The sequence below is a fragment of the Vicugna pacos genome, chromosome 24 (assembly GCF_048564905.1).
Source record: "Vicugna pacos chromosome 24, VicPac4, whole genome shotgun sequence".
Lineage (NCBI taxonomy): Eukaryota > Metazoa > Chordata > Mammalia > Artiodactyla > Camelidae > Vicugna > Vicugna pacos.
In genome coordinates, this window is record NC_133010.1 from 99,431 (window position 1) to 115,516 (window position 16,086).

General features: G+C 35.8%; 1 pseudogene; it reads right to left on the bottom strand.

Annotated features, from left to right (window-relative positions):
• Positions 1 to 14,142: 14,142 nt before the first annotated feature.
• LOC102530007 (10 kDa heat shock protein, mitochondrial pseudogene) lies at positions 14,143 to 15,569 on the bottom strand (annotated as a pseudogene).
• Between the last annotated feature and the right edge of the window lie 517 nt (positions 15,570 to 16,086).

Consider the following 16,086-nt stretch of genomic DNA (forward strand, 5'->3'; position numbering starts at 1 on the left):
AGAGTGACAGCTGATGCAAAATAAATGAATGAGCCCTCTAAGGAAGAGTAAATTGAGAGAATAAGCAAGGAGCTGATGGTTGACTCCTGGGGAATAAGAATAAACTCTAGACCAAGTTTCAATAATATTGCAACAAAAATATATAGTAAATGCAGGGGTCTTGTGAGTCTATCCAGCCTCACTTCACATAATGAGTTCTGACAGCAAAGGCGTCACCAGAATCTGTCTGGGTCCTGCGTTTGCATATCAAACTCAAAAAAAAGATAAGGAAGCGTTACTTGTACCTCAAGCTCTTACTTATTTTTTAAAACTTTCTACATGAAAATAAGTTTACATTTGGAGAAAAGTTGTAAAAATAGCAGAGTGCACCTGTACCTACTTTCAATGTCCCCAAATGACAGCATCTTTGCCTGATGGTGATCTTAAGTCCCCTCTTTTCTTCTAAACTCATTGGAATTCCATTGTAAGAAAATGTTGTCCCTTCTCCCTATTTATCTACTTATTTACATGTATGAATGCCTGGAGATATATATTATGCTGTGGGTTAAAATCCAATACTCCCATTTTCAAACTGGCTTCCTGGCAACACACGATGTTCCAAGATCTTCTTGTGTTTCCCCTACCCCAGCCTCAGACTCCACCATTTCCCCCAGGACCCATGGTTCCTCCCTCCGGAGAATGGTATTGAGAGGTCCAGGCACTAAGGTGTTCACTCTAACTAGGGTCTCACAGCTCGTCGTCCTCTCAGGACAGAACTAGAACATGTTTGTATGTGTACTAACACATTCACCCAGCTGTATTTATTTTTGAATTCTGCACCTGCAAACATATACTAAAAATCACAGGTTCATATGGATACCTCCGACTCCAAAGAAAACAGGGTACATTCCAGGTTATTCCTTTATCTGTAACTTTCTTATCCAATGGTGAAAAATTATACTTTCATTATCTATAATAAATTCACTTATTTGTTCAAACTCAGGATGCACAAAAGACAGTTTCAGAATTCCTAACCAGGACCTCTGTGAGAAACGCATTTACTACATGCAGTACAACACTTGTTGTGTTTATCTTTAGCCCTAGAATATAAAATCAAACTCCTGTTTTCCAAAGTTACTTGGTTCCTTTCTTCCCCACTCAAGTCAGTGTGGTTTTGTTACTTATTTGTAACAGAGTTAAGTTCACTTTTTACTGTTTGTATTCCATTTTGGAATCATGCCCCACACAACACACCCATCTAGGCTGACTTTTATTTATATTTGGAGAATGCGTGAAAAATTACCAGAGTTCTCAGAGTCAGAGTTGTACAAAAAAGTATAATTGGAGAAGTGTCACTCCCCTCTGCTCCCTAGTATCTTGTTTCCATTATTGCCAATCTTCCTACCCCATTCCTACTCCCCTTCCCTGTAGGAAAACAATTTTATTAGTTTCTGGTTTATTATTCCTCAATTTCTCTTGCAGGAATAAGCAGGCACATGTATCACACTTCCCTGCTCACGTGCAGAGCAGCATACTATAGACGCCCTTTGCATTTTACTCTTTTTGCTTAATTACACCGTGACAGCTCAGAGCCCTTCCTTGTTCTTTCTTAAAACTGCAGCTCTTTGTTGTGTGGCTGTACCATAATTTATGCAGTCATTCTCCTATATTAGCATTTAGGTTTTCAATATTTTGCAATTACAAACAATCCTAAAATGAGTAAGCTTGTGCAAATGCAAGAGTGTCATTAAAGGAGATTCCCACAAGCGGGGCTGCTGGGTCAGAAGTGTGTCTGTGGGGTTGCCAAGCATTGCCAGTCACCCTCTAGAAGGGCTGCGTGGGCTGGCGTCCCTGCCACTGGTGTGTAAGGGGGGGCCTACTTCCCAGTAGTCTGGCAAAAGAATGTGCTGTCATTCTCTAATTTTTGCCTATCTGAGAGATAAGAAATGTTATCTCAAAGCTGTTTTAACTTGTATTTCTTTGATTTTGAGTAAGATTAAACTTTTTGTGTGTATTTACTCTTCATGAGCTCTCCCATTTTCCTATGAGGCCTTTGGTTCTTTGTCTCTGAATTTTTTTTTTTTTTGTCCTTCAATTATAAAGAATTCTTACATATGGAGGATATTAGCCTTTTTGATTGTGGTATATAGTGAAAATATTTTCTTCTAGTTTTTCAGCTATCTTTTAACTTTTTTCATGGTGGTTTTTGCCATGCAAAATTTTCTTATTTTTACGTACTCAAATTTACCAGTCTTTTACTGTTTTGGGGTTTTAAGTCATAGTAAGTCTTTCTTTAAGCCCAGGTTAAAGAAGAAAACCCGTGTTTTCTTTTAGTACCTCTACTGTCTGACTCCCGCTCTCTAACGCTTAGGTTCTAAATCTGTTTGGAGTTGCTTCTTTTTCTTCTGTGTGGTAACAGCTTTATGGGTATACAATTCAAATACCACATAATTTACCTACTGAAAGTGTTTAATTCAATTTTTAAAAGTATATTTATAGAGTTCTGTAACCATGACTCCAACCAGCTGTAGAATATTTTCATCACCTCAGAGAGAAACACTGTACCTTTTACCAGTCTTTCTCTTTTCCCCAAACTCCCTCAGTCCCTGGCAATCACTAATTTAGTTTCTGTTGCTACAATTTGCTTGTTAATGACATTTCACATAAATGAGATAATAGAATACATGGCCTTCTGTGACTGCCATCTTTCACTCAGCATAATGTTTACGTTTCATCCATGCTCTAGTACCAGCACTTCTTACTGCCATGTAACAGTCCACTGTATGGACATACCACATGTTGCTTCTCCATTTATCAGTTATACATTTGGGCTGTTTTCAGTATGTCGCTATTATAAATAATGCTATGAACATCTGTGTACACACTTTAATGTTGAGTTTATTCTTGTGCAAGATTGAATCTGATTTTACCTCTTTCTAAGTGGCTACCCAGATATCCTGGTACTACTTATTGAAAACTTCATCTCTACCTCAGTGACTTGAAATGCTACCCTTTATTGTTTACACAAGGACCTCGGTTTGCTTCTGGGCTTTCTATTCCACTGCTCCGTTTGTTTATTCCTGTGACAGCAGTGCACTGTGTTAATTATAGAAGCTTTATAGGGCATGTTTTAGTGTCTGGTAGGGGCAATCCCTTCAGGTAGTTTTCTTTTTATGGTCTCTTCCTGGCTACACTTGTCTGTCCCTCCCCTCCCTCATAATTTAGTACCAATGTTGTCTAACTTCATTTTTAAAAAGTTTCTTGGTACTTTCACTGGGATTGAGTTACATTTAGAAAATAAGGAGAACTGACATCTTTATAGTGCTGAGTCATCCTATTTAAGTCTACTTTTGTGACTTACAAAAATGTTAAAAACTTCTTCATGCAGGACAGGACTGCTGAATGGTAACTCTTTGTGTCTATGAAGCTGCTGATCTTTTGAAGTTAATTTCATACCCTGTTACCTTAATGAATTCTTTTTACTGTTTGAATTCATTTTACCAGTGATGCCCTGTGGGTTTTCTAGCTATGCTAACAGATCTGAGAGAAGAGATAGCTCACTTCTTTACCCATTCTCATGCTTCTGACTGATTTCTTATCTACCCGAATTAGCTACCACCTACATTACAATACTGAACATTAGTGGAGGTAGTGAGCACTTGCCTTGTTTTTGTATATTATGGAAACACTTCAAGTATTTCCCAATATATAAGATCTCTGGCTTTAGGAGTAAGATATAGATTTTTTCATTTTTTAAAAAAGTATCCTGCAATTTCTTTTTTACTGAGTGTGTAGGTCTGTGTGTTTTATTTTTATCATAAATGAATGACTTTTTTGGAAGGCTTTTTCAGTATCTATGGACATAAATGATTTTTCTTCCCAAAGCTATTCATATGAAGTGTAATTATTAATGACTATGTTAATTCAGAACCATCTCTGCATTCCTGGGATAAATCTCACATGGTCATGGCATATTATTTAATAACAACACTATTATTTTATTTAGTATTTTGTATCAGTATTCATAAGGGATGTTGGTTTGGAGCTTTTTATTTGTACTATTCTTATTAGGTTTAAGTATCAATACAAGTATAGTGTTGACATTGATAAAGCAAGTATAGCTTTATGTAAAACAAATTAGGAAGCTTTCTATCACTTTCAACTCTGGACCAATTTATAAAGCAGTAGAACTATCTAGTCTTTAAAGGTCTGATAGAATTCCTTGGTGAAACCATCTGGGCCCGATGCTTTTTTTGTGGGGTAATTTCTTAACAGCATTATTTCTTCTATGCAAATTGATCCACTTAAGTTTTCTAACTCATTTTGATAATCTGCATGTCCCTAGGAAATTATTTATCTAGGTTTTCAAATGAATTACTGTGAGGTCTGTTAAGTAAGATCTTGCGATTTTTAAAACAAACAAAAATAAATTGTTTTTAGAAGTTATTTCAACTTGTGATCTCATTTTCATTTTGATAATTTAAAAAATCATAATGTAGATTAATTAGGTCTACAGTTTTCTATCCTCTACCTCTATAATTTCTACTTTTTATCTTTATTATTTCCTCCCTTGTGCTCTCTTTAGGTTTACTGTGCTGTTTTCTAGATTTTTTTTTTTTGAGCTGGAAATTTAATTCACCTAATTTCACTTTTACAGATAAATTTGTTTACCACCATGAATTTTCATCTGAACACTTTAACTGGGATGTTTTACAGATTCCTATTTTAATGGTGCCCTCTTCTGTCAATATTGCAAAGTCCAGGTATATCAGCCAATTGTTCTGTTCTGAGAGAAGCTGATTATGAATCCTACAGTTTTGTGGTTCTTGGACTCACAGGACTAGGAATTTCTCCCCTTTGCTTTACTCTCCCTTCACCGTCCAACTGCCAAAGGCTACCTTTCCCTTCCTTATGTGCCTTTTTGTCTCCCCTGTAAGCTACCTATTTTGAAGGCTGCTTCTTCAAACTGTATGTACTTTTAAGTCCCTTCCCTATAGCCCTTACTCCAACCTAGGTCTTTTTTCTTCCTTTTAGAATTTTCAGGGTAAACGTAGTCTTTCTGGCTAAGTGTTTAGATCAAGTTTGACTTCTCTCTCTGTTTCACTCCTTCCTTTTTTTTTTTCAATTGAAGCATAGTTGATTTAAAATATTATAAATTTCAGGTGTACAACATAGTGATTTGATATTTTTATAGATGATACTCCATTTAAAGTTATTATAGCACAGGGAACTATATCCAATATCTTGTAGTAACTTATGGTGAAAGAGAATATGAAAATGAATATATGTATGTTCCTATATGACTGAAGCACTGTGCTGTACACCAGAAATTGACACATTACAAACTGACTATACTTCAATAAAAATACATATAAAAAATGAAGAGTTTTTACAAAATAATGGCTATGTTTCCTTGTGTTGTACAACATACCCTTGTCGCATATTTAATTTATACATAGTGGCTTGTATCTCTTAATCCACATCCCATCTTGGTTCTCACCTCCCCTCTCCCCACGAGTGACCACTAGTTTGTTCTGTGAGTCTGTTTCTGTGTTGTTACATACAGTTTTACCTTATAGATTCCACATGTAAGTGATAACAGACTGTTTGTCCTTCTCTACCTGACTTATTAATGCCCTTTAAGTCTATCCACATTGTTGCAAACTGCAGAATTTCATTCTTTTTTATAGCTGAGCTCCCTCCTTTTTTTTTTTTTCTTTTGCCCTTGCTTGCCACAAAGTCTTGTGGCAGGCAGGAATGGAGTAAGAGTGTGAGAAATCATATGCTACATTTGATTTTTTTTTCCTTTTTACTTAAAGTTACTTGAAGTTTAAATTCTCTCAAATTATACTATGTCTTCAAATTTTCCTTCATTTTATTATATGTATATTTTTGAAGGAAAAGTGGGAGGCAGTAGCTAGATGACCACCATTGTCTTCAGTTATCTGGAAGTCCTCCCTGGCATTTATTTTGGCAACAGATTTACTGAAATATTATTCACATATCACATAAAACCATTTAAAGTGTACAATTCAATGATTTTTGGTATAGTCACAAAGTTGTGTAACCATCATCACAAACAACTTTAGATCATGAAAATCACCCCATAGAGGAAACCTGTACTGTTTAGCTATTATCTCCTAACCCCTCCACCCCCTAGCCAGCCCAAGACAATCCCTCATCTGTCTCGATAGATTTCTCTATTCTGTAAATTTCATGTAAATTGTTTTTTACATGTCAGTTGGTGGACATTCAAGTTGTTTGGCTATCATGAATATGCTACAAACATTCATTATGAGTTTTTGCATGAACATATGTTTTCATTTTTATTGGCTATAAACCTAGGAGTCCAACTGTTGGGTCAAATGGTGACTGTATTTTTCAAGTGGTAGTACAATTCAAGTGCCCACCAGGAGTGCAAGAGGGTTCCAATTTCTTTACATCCTTGCCAATATTTATTATCTGTCTTTTTGATGACAGTCATCCTAGAGGGTATGAAGTGGTATCTTACTGTGGCTTTGATTTGCATTTCCACTGATGGCTAATGAGAGTATCTTTCCAGGTTATTTATTGGCCATATGCATATCTTCTTTGGAGAAATGTCTATTCAGATCATTTGCCTACTGTAAACTGACTATAACTCAATTTTTAAAATGTTCAAAAAAAAGCCTCATATTGAACACAACCTTTGCAGGAAGACCACTTAAGAGGGCTTTATCCTAAAGAAAGAATTACAGTGTACATCACAGCACTGTTTGAAGACTGAAAAACTGTAAACACTATAGGACTGGCTGACTAAATGGAAACACACTCACTAAGAAGCAGAGACTAATTTATTGGCAGTCAAAATGATGATGGCATTTTTTAGGTGAAAGAAAAACCAGATCATAAAACAGTATGTATAATATGGTCTGATTTTTTGTTACAATAGAAAAATTAAAAAGGAATGACTTATTTATTTAGTCTATTTGCCAGGGAATGTGGAAAATACATTTATCTCTAAAAGTCTCAAAGGATATACACCAAATGTTAACAGTGGTTTTCTCCGGCTGACAGTAATTTACTGGTGGTTAGTTCTCATAGTTTTGATTACATTTTCTTGATTATCTTCCATGAATATATATTATGTACTTATTTATAAAAATACCTACAAAAATCTATGTACTAGGATCTAAGGGAAATGTGACTCTTTCAGACCTATCTTACTCTGCTCTCTCTTATTTCTAAGTACAAGACTTTGCACATAGTAAGCAACTGCTCATAGCTAACTTACTGCCTAGGTAGAAATACAAATTACACAGGATAACACATAATAAAGAGTCAAACTCTAGTCATTAAAACTTACTCTAAAGTTAATATGTACAGCTAGCTTATTTTTAATGGTTGGTCTTTTTCTCTATACCAAGGTTTTAAAAGTAATCCACTGGGCTTTGGGTACTTTTTCCACTCAGTCTTTTTATTTCAAAAACAGTACTGACTAACACTTATTGGGTGCTGAAAAGGTATCTGTTATGATTTTATGTCAAATACCTTGCCAAAAACTTAAGATGGTTAACAAAGAGCCAAAGAGTATACATTTCATAGAATCACTTTCACCAAAAAGAAGACATATGCTAATCACCAAATTAGCTAATAGTGATACTTGACTGAGGATCAGATTTGGGTCTGGGTGTAAAAGCAGCAAGAGCGAAAGGAAAGTAAGACAGACGTGCAGTTCTCATTCTCAGAAAATGAGGAAATGTACCAAATCCTTCAGAGTAGAGTCAATTTTTCTTCCTTTAAATTAAAAGGTATTCCTTGTATTTGCTTTTGCAGTACATAAATAAAAATTAGATTATATGGGCTTTGCACAAGGATGACACAGGCATTTATGAATTAGTCCCCATCCTAAGGATTTCACAATGTCCAAACTTCATCTTATAGACTACTAACTGTTTTAATGGATAAATGAAGAATCAGCCAAACAAACTGGAACACTTGAATACAAGATATTTCTGCCATTCATTGACAAACTGAATAATAAAGAAGATGATTTTATATATATATATATATTTCGTCCAAACTGGGCAGAACGAAAGGGGGTATATTATTTTTGCTGGGCAACATGTGTAAACTGGTACATGTGGTCACTCTTAGTTATCAATCTAACAGCAAATGGTAAAGGTAGGAAGTAAAAGAAGGAATAGCTCATTTACTTCCACCAGAAATTAAATGAAATGAACAATGAAATTGAAACAGGATGTTTATCTTTCCTATAATTGAGTTTGTTCTAGGCAAACAAGGTTAGTTTGGCTTTAAAAGATATCTGTTTAAAGTACAGGAATGAGGTAGGGATAAAGAGGCGAATACACCTAGCCAACTTAAAATTAGTCCCACTGTTCAGGTTTTCTTGAACCTGAAAGTGTAAATAAAACTGAAGTGAAAAATTTGATGTAAGATTGGTAAATATATCAATCTCCAGCAAAATTCTTACAAGAAAAGCAACTGAAAAAGAAATACATGCTCACTAATTGGTAAGTACTAGCTCAGAGAGAGTAAATCATATGTTACTCAAGTTCGTATTTTTCAGTAGGGTTACTACATTGTTAATACTCTACAGACTATATGCTTTATGATTTCAGAAAAGTTATTGATGAAAGCCTTGGGGATGACACGCAAACACACAGGAAAATGCTGGCTAGAAAGATCAAATGAAAAGCCAAATTCACAAACATTGAGAATTTGTTCTCAACTTCACTCAAAGCCTGGATGCCCATATGTCTTATTCTACAAACAGCCATTAGTCATCATCTGTGAATATATGGAAAGAAAACCAGTGAAAGATACTATTTCATTATAACCACTTGAGTATCACCATACCCACTACAAAAAAAAAAAAAGATAGCTAACCTTAAAAGCCATACCTACAACTGGTTTCCTTTGATTGTCATTTTATGGTTATAAAACAGTAAAGCTGAACAGCTAAGCTGACACTCTTTTTCTCATGAACTGTCTCAGACTGTCTTACTCCTTGTGCAGCTGATTTTTTCTAAACTTAAATCAGGTTTATCAACTTTTATTTTGAGTCTAATTTGTTGATCATTTAATATTTTATTTTGTTTTCTCCTGAGGTAAAAGGCCAGGGAGACCTAAAAACTATCTTAGGATAATAAAAAGCTGCCTTAAAGCATAAATTTATCCAGAGGTAGAGGGTAACCAACAGGTAATGAAATCAGGAGTCTGGCTCACTAAAAAGAAAATAGTTTCTCACACAGAGAGCCATCCAACAACAGATTAGGCTATTTCACAGAGTGTGCACTGCAGAGATTCCTGACATCAGAAGTATTCCTCAGGAATCTGGTGTGGTTAGGGAGTCATCTGAGATCACCTGTGTATTAGACAAGTATGTTGTGATAACTACAACCCACTTCTGTCTCACACCACATGCTTGATACCAGTCAGGTGACTCTAGTACATTTAGTAAACAAACTAGGACCCATGGCTTGTTTTCAGATGTCCTTTGAGCCACAAATGGCTTTTTCATTTTTAAAGCTCTATGAAAACAATATAAAACAACAACAAAAGTATATGAGACAGAAATGGTATATGGTCTGCAAAGCCTAAAATATTTACTATCTGCCTTTCATGCAATGACCCAGAGATTCAGGGTACCTTCATCTTGTGGCTTCTAGTTTCTATCTTAAAGTGGCTTGGCCACCTCAATGCCTAGCCTCCACCAGGGTTCCTTCTGCTCACACTCCAAAATCAGTCATGTGGCACCACCTCGCTGCAGTGGGGCTGGGAAGTGTTTTGCTCCAGATGCTCAAGGAAGCAGATGAATCCTGGCATGGGAAAGTCTCCACCACTGCTTGTATATTGTGTTCTAATTCGGAGATTCTATGGTTCTAATATTTCAAATATAATTTTCATTTCTAGTATAAATCTTAATGAAATGGTTTTAAAACTGATTTAGAAAGAAATGTATGAAAATATCACAGCTGGTATTAGAGTAAAAATGCTTTATGTTTGAGTTAGAACTAAGACAAAGGAACTTAAATATAACCTGCGGCATGTCTAGATTAAATTCCTTAGTTTGCATAGCCTTCAAATCTTAGTATGCCCACAATGTTCCAAATGAAACATAAAAATTTGAAATTTTAAACATTAAATGATTGGAACAGAAAACTTGATAGATTTTGCACAAAAATATGTATGTGTACTGACTTTATAAATAAAAATAAAGTAAGTTCTATACCATCACTGCAGGAAAACTTGGTAATTTGGTCATTTCAAAATCTCAACACTTCTCACTGAATTGATTTAGTAAATATGGAACAGCTGCAAACTGAATTATACATGACAATAGTAAAATAACTTATAGATTGTTCAGCCATATCTACTAGGCATACATACTAAAAGACATAAATTAGAGTATCTCTTTTTTCTTTAATCTAGCAGGTGAATGTTTCATTACTTGGTAAGAAGACTTCATTTACACAAACATACCAAACTTTAAAAAATTAGTCCATACTTAAAAATTGGTTTTAAAAAACACACAAAAGTCTACATACCTACTCTATACCAGTCTGTTAGGCACAAGAGGAAACTATCTAAATATGGTAAAAAAAATATTTAAAAGCTTACACCAAAGGTTTAAATGACAGAAAAAAAAGAAATTAATCATACCAGAATATATTGTTACATTAGGAAGACTGAAAAATAATTTTGAGAGTTTATATCTCAGAAGCAAATCACAAAAAAATAGGATTACCCTTTCAAGAAATTAATAATCAACTGTCAATATGCAAAACAAGGAAGGAGGTATGAGAAATTAAATAAGAGGATGCACTAAAATATACTTCTAAACAAAGCTCAACAATATAACTATGAAAAAGCTAAAACCTTGAAATTGATTTCGGTTGCACATTTCAAAAGGACCCTATCAAGACACACTTGCAAAACAGTCACTGGGATAGATCTTTCAACTTACTAGTGATAAAAGACACAATGAACTACAAAACAATTTTCTAAAAATATTAAATTGCAGAGAGCAGATAGGCAGACTGTAGTTTGAGGGGTAGGGAAGTGCAGAAGCCCAAGGGGCTTAGCGCAGCCTAAGTATCTAACACTTAATAATGCAGCAATCAAGGTAATAAGGCTATTTTTAGTCAAAGATTGATGAAAAAATAAAAATCACAGTAATCAGAAGAAATGCAAAATGAATCCAGTGATTTTCTAAAATTTCAAAACACTTTAGGGGGCAAAATGTTAAACTGGTATTAAGAAGTGAAAAGGATGTTAAGTAACATATTTTGTGAAACCATGAACACCAGTGATAAATGTATCTTAGTTTTATGGTTTCATTGAACAAGTGATTTCAAAATGGAAGTAGATTAAAAAGTAGTAACCTCTAAGTTTTGTTTAGTTGTACTTTGACTTTCAGAGAAGGAAATCCTCAAAGAAAAATTCTGCTAAAGTTATCTACAAGGAATGCCATGGGTATTATTGGGAAATAACTTTAAATATTTTAAAATATTTTTAAAACATGATTATAACTTTAAAGATTTAGAAATATATTTATCCACCTTTAAAAATGGAAAATATTGACCAAATCACCATGAAGTATGTTCAGGGACTTTGGTTTGATAAAAATAAAAATGTCCCCATCACCCTTGGCAATCAATTCCAAGAGCTGACGATAGTACTGAAGTGTTCTTCCCAAAACCTATATTTTACCCCCACTTTCTGTACTCACTCAACAAGAATGTACACATTATCAATAAAGAGCCCAAGTGTTACAGCTCCAAAGAAATTCAAAAAAAAGTTTAATCATTGGACTACTGGCCCCTCTTCCTTAGCTTCCATTCCAAGGTGGTGAAATGATGGTGACAATAAAGATAATGACCAACACCTGAGTGTGGCAAGCCAGGTGCTGTGGTCTGAATGCTGGTCCCTCTGAAATCCATATGTTGAAGCTCTAATCTGCTGTGACGGTGTTAGGAGGCAGGGCTTTAGGAGGTGCTCAGGCCATGAGGACCTAATTTATGGAGCCCTCATGAATGGAATTAGTGTTCTTATAAAAGAAACCCCACGGAGTTCCTCACGCCCTTCTACACTGCAAGCAGTTAGCAGTCTGCAACCCAGAAGAGGGGCTTCCCCAGAACCCAGCCACGCTGGCCCCCTGATCCTGGACTTCCAGTCTCCAAATCTGTGAGCAGTACGTTCCTGCTGTGTAGAAGCCACCCAGTCTGCAGTATTTTGTCACAGCAGCCTGAACTAAGACAATGAGTCTCAAACACATTTACATGAATCAAGTCATTTAATCCTCAAAATAACCCACTGAGCTAGGTGTACATGTACCCCATTTTACAGCATGGGAAATGAAGGGAAGGAAGGTTTTGTAAACTGCCTAATGTCCTAAAGCGATCAAATAGACAGGACAGAGTACTATTCAAGGTATTCCAAGCCTAGTGAGCTGCACTGTCTAAAGGCAGCTACTAGCCCCATGTAGCTATTTACATTTAGTTGATATTAAATGAAATGAGAAATTCAGTTCTTCAGTTACATTGCCACATCTCAAGTGCTTAGTAGTCATACAGGGCTAGTGGCCACCATGTTGGACAATGCAGATACGGAACAGTTCCATCATTGTGCAAAGCTCCACTGGACTGTACTGAGCTGTCTGAAATCTTAGTCACCTCATAATATACCTTGCTTGTCTGTGAAGTGATGTGTGCTTATAGAATTGGCATTACGTTTGAACCAACTAATCCATAATTCAGTATTTCCAGTGTTTTATTCTTATTCCCCCCAACTTATTATCATTTAATGACATGTGCTATACTGAATCTCTTAAAATGTATACTTCTCCAGCACTGTAGACTCCATGTCTCAATTTGAAGAATTTTAGTTCTAAGGTATCCTAAGATCTTATGTCAAAATTGATTCTGGACCTTTCATCCCTTCATATATGGGTCCACATATTTAGTTCAATGAATAACGACTACGTACATATTGGCTTCTGTTATTTCTGTCTATTGAATGCCCCATTCCTCTATTTCTTCTGGTAATAGCATCACTCAACAGTGGCCTTGCCCTCCACTGGACTCAACCTCCACTTTCCGCCCCAGGGGTGACAGTGTGACCTAGGCATGTACTGTACACCATGTACTGTATTGGACACAGTTCAGGGTGGAAATTATGACTTAAGCTGGGACATCCAGGATGTGCCAGAAGATCTTCCACATTAATAGCTCATTTCTATAGGAATCAAAAGCTCTAAAGACCAAGGAGGACAGGATTTACAGGCAACCATTTTTTTTCCTGGCAACATGGATAAAGCTGTCTACAGAATGCCTGCAGAGAGGACACAAGAGTTAGATGATACTGTTTGAGGCTTGGACCTAGCATTCATATGTGCTAGGAAGTTCCCCTTTTGCTGAATTAGCATGCTTTGGATTTCTATTCTTCACAATAATAGGAACAGAAGACTGGAGACAGAGATTCCAAAGACCACTGGTATTGTTTGGGAAGGAGATAATGATACTAATGATATACTTACATTAAAGGTGCATGGCAAAAAATGGTACTCCCTAAAAAAAAATAAATTATATGTATATATATATGTATATATATATGTACACACACACACATATACATAATTTCCACATTAGTAAAGCAAAAGCAAAAAAAACAAAAACAGCAACAAAAAAACTCCAAAGTCAAAAATCCAGAAATAAACCAACAACAATAAAATACCACTTTTAAGATAACCATATTGCTAATTACTACTGGAACAAGTGAGAAAAAAAGGCACTTGTCCTAGACTCCCAGTTCTGGATCTCTAAACTAGAGCAGGGAGGGGTTTAAAAGTCACTGATTAGGGAAGAAAAAAGGCTGTATGATCTAGGTTTCAATCTATGTCACATGCTTTTCAATCTTTAAACAGTGGCACCTTTCCTACAAGGCTAAATTACATTTCTGAAGGAAGCCACGCTAGTACAATCTTATATAGGTAACTGATAAAATTAAAAGATCTAGAGAATCTAAACAGAGGATTTTTCTTTTGGATATCATTAGTTTATAATAAAAGAGAGATGTGGGAATTATTTACATGATGAAAAGATTTCAGAACTTCAGTGGAATGGGCAACTTCACGTGATACCATTTCACATACTATACATTTCAGTCTACATATTTTCCAAGAATGTCACCATCTCTAAATAAGAAATAATCCTTGTCATCCGAAACTACTATGGCGCCTCCATATTCTGGGAGAAGTACTTTATCTCAAACTTGCACACTAATGTTGAATCTCTCCACCCTTCCCTTTAGAGCCAGATCCAACAGCTGCTACTGTTGCCTGTAATTCTTTTCCTTGAGATTTTTCTGGAAGCATAATGCCTCCTTTGGTTACAGTTTTGGTTGCACTCCTTTCAACTAATACGCGGTCAAAAAGGGAGAGAAACTTTCTAAATGTCTGTGCTACCACGACTCTGGTTCCCGCAGTTTGTACTCTCCCCTCCCGCAGCTGCCGCAAGGAGAAACCCGTGGTCCAGGCCTCCAGCCACGTGGACTTGGGAAAAGCCGTCCAGCGCGCAAGCGCACTCGCCCCCGCCCCCAAAACGGAAGAATTTAAAGTGTGTCCCCTAATCTGAATTCTAGAGGCTGTTGCTTTAAAATAACAATTCTGATTTTTGTTTCATCAAAGTTAGTTGTTAATGATTCTGTCTCTACAACTGAGAAGGAATCTAAGTTCTCCCAATCATCTGTTCATACCTATTATTTAACAAAGTATCTGAAATAATACATCTGTGATAAATGAGTACTCAATCAGTTGTTCCTCTTGACTACAAATTTCTGTAACTTATCATCTGTGTTGTTTTCTAAAAAACTGCTTTATTGAGACATTCACACACTATACAATTCACCCATTTAAAGTGTCTAATTCATTGGCTTTTTGTGTACTTATGCATTTTGTGTAAAACTTTCATCACAATCAATGTCAGAACACTTTTATTACCCCAAAAAGCAGCCTCACTCCCCTTAGCCATCACTCCCCTTAAGTATCCCTAATTCCCTAAGCTTGGCAACCCCTAATTTACTTTGTTCTCTATAGGCTGCCTATTTTAGACATTTCATACATATGGAAAAACACAATATGTGGTCTTTCACAACTGTCTTACATAGGATGTTTTCAAGGTTCATATACTGTGGAATCAGTTCTTCACTTTTTTGTTGTCATATAATATTCCATGGTATGGAGAAATCAACTGGTTTAGCCATTCATCAGGTGATGAGCATTTTGGCTGTTTCTACCTTTTCCCTATTATGAATAATGCTGTTATGAACATTTGTGTACAAGTTTCATGTGGACTTAATTTTCTTTTCTCTTGGTTATTTACCTATGAATGGAATCCCTGGGTCACATGTTAACTTATGTTTACATATTTAACTGTTTGAGGAATTGGCAGAGTTTTTCCAAAGCAGCTGTGCTGTTTTATATTACCATGGGTAGCATATACATGATTCCAGTTTCTCCACATCCTCAGTAACACTTGTTATTATCTCACTTTTTGATTATAGACATTGGATTTGAAGTGGTATCTCATTGTGGCTTTATTTGGCATTTCCTTGATGGCCAATAATATCTATTTGCTTTTTAAGTTGACTCCTGAATGCAGTAACAGGATTATGTCATCAGCACAAAGGAAGATATTTATTTGCTAGGATAGGATGGATGTGGATCACTTCATATTTATATAAATTTGCTAATGATATCATAACAAAATACTACAACTGGGTGGCTTAAACAGAAGAAATCTATTGTCGTACAGGCCTAGAGTCTAGAAATCCAAAATCAAGGTGTTGGCGGGATTGGTTCCTCATGAGGGATCTGTTTCAGGCCTCTCTCCTCGGCTTACTTGTGATATCTCCCCTCTTTGTAAGGACACCAGTTATACTGGATTAAGGGCTCCCGCTACTCCAGTATGACCTCATTTTAACTAATTGTATCAGCAATGACCCTGTGAAGGAAGCTGTGTTATTAAATTCTCGTAACTTTAAAACTGTAGAGCATTTCCACCACTGAGAGGACTATAAATTTGGCTTTAAGATAAACTGTTGAAC